Genomic DNA, 1,595 nt, shown 5'->3' with positions numbered 1-1,595 from the left:
AATTTCTTGAGTTTGTGAGTTAACTCATATTCAGAAACCATTCTAACCTCTATCAATTCAAAATTATTCTGTTGATTCTGATAAGTGTGGAGTAATTTCACACTCTGACAAATAATAGTGATATGCCCTGAGAGCTCACCATGTGCCAGGAATTGCTTTAACCCCACAAGATATTATGAGTCTGGTGGTATAACTCTTCCATTTTCCTCTGTCTAAAGCATTCAGAACTTGCCCACAGTCACATAGCTATTTCATAAATTCCTGGCTGTATGCTGTTTCTGGTTCTATCTATATGGGGTTTGAGTCATATAACCCTCTTTAAATTGTGGTTGTCACTTACCTAGCTCATAGGTCATTTGACTCATAAATATAATGATGAAGGTCTTGAGAAAAGAAATTTATGCTTCCAAGTAAAAATTTCCATGATACCACTTAATGAAGAATCTAAAATTGTCTAGTAGAATGGTGGTTGGTAGAAGCTGGTAGGAGGGGGAAACCGAGAGATATTAATCAAAGAATACAAAATTACAGCTTTATATTGTTGAATAAGTCCTAGAGATCTACCATCTAGCACAGTGCCTATAGGTCACAATATTGTATACTTAAAATTTTGATGAGGGTCAATTCTATCATGTGTTCTTATCTCAAGTAATAGTAATAATAAATAGAGTGTGAGTAAACTTTCAGAAGGGATGATTTCACAGGTGTATATTATCTTGAAGTTGCTTACAGCTGTGAATTGTACATAAGTAGTATGTATAGATATGTTAATCATTCCTCAATAAAGTGGGGAAGGAAGAGAGGAGGAGCCTGAAAATTGTACATAAGCAGTATGTATACATATGTTAATCATTCCTCAATAAAGTGGGGGAGGAAGAGAGGAGGAGCCATAAAAGCTCTGTCCCAGCACCTTATCAGAAGGTACTGGCAGTAAAACATAGAAGGCTTTTTAGGTGGGCTGGGAATGTAAATCCGTGATAGAGTGCTTGTCTAACACCACAGGTGAGACTCTTGGTTCAATCTCCAGTACTGGAGGTAGGAGTGGAGTGGGGGAGAGAGGGCTGAGCATTTAGAAGTGAGCATTTCATTGATCTCTTTATCTTTTTATTTTTTTAGACTCACGAATTCTGGAAAACAGGAACAAAAACAATCCTAAGCATCCTCATCATTAATGCAAGCGGAAGGATATTCCTCAATAAAGAAAAAAACTGATCACATCATGAAAGGCGAAATCATTACAAAATTGATTACTTGAATATATAATTTGATCCTGAATTAAAAATAATAAAGGTAAATTTTAAAGAAAGTGATCCACTGGTTCAATTCAACTTCAAAATATTTGCCATTTCTTCAGTTACCAACATAGTTATTTAAAGAATTCACCTCTCCCTCTTCCCACCACATTTCCTTTCTCAGTACAGGTATCAGGAACATGTTTAAAAAAAAATTGAAAAAGGAAAAAAAATATTTGAAGATGAGCTAGAATTAATATGAAAACCATTGCCCACGAATTGATCCAGGCTCCTTTGAGCTCCTGGGGGCGGGGGGCGGGGGCGGTGGAAAAGGCAGAAGAGGAAAAGAGGCGGAGACCCAGC

Source organism: Marmota monax, unplaced genomic scaffold (assembly GCF_021218885.2).
Source record: "Marmota monax isolate L192 unplaced genomic scaffold, Marmota_monax_Labrador192_F-V1.1 WCK01_AAM20220418_F8-fsc00119, whole genome shotgun sequence".
NCBI lineage: Eukaryota > Metazoa > Chordata > Mammalia > Rodentia > Sciuridae > Marmota > Marmota monax.
Note: the sequence above shows the minus strand (reverse complement) of the source record.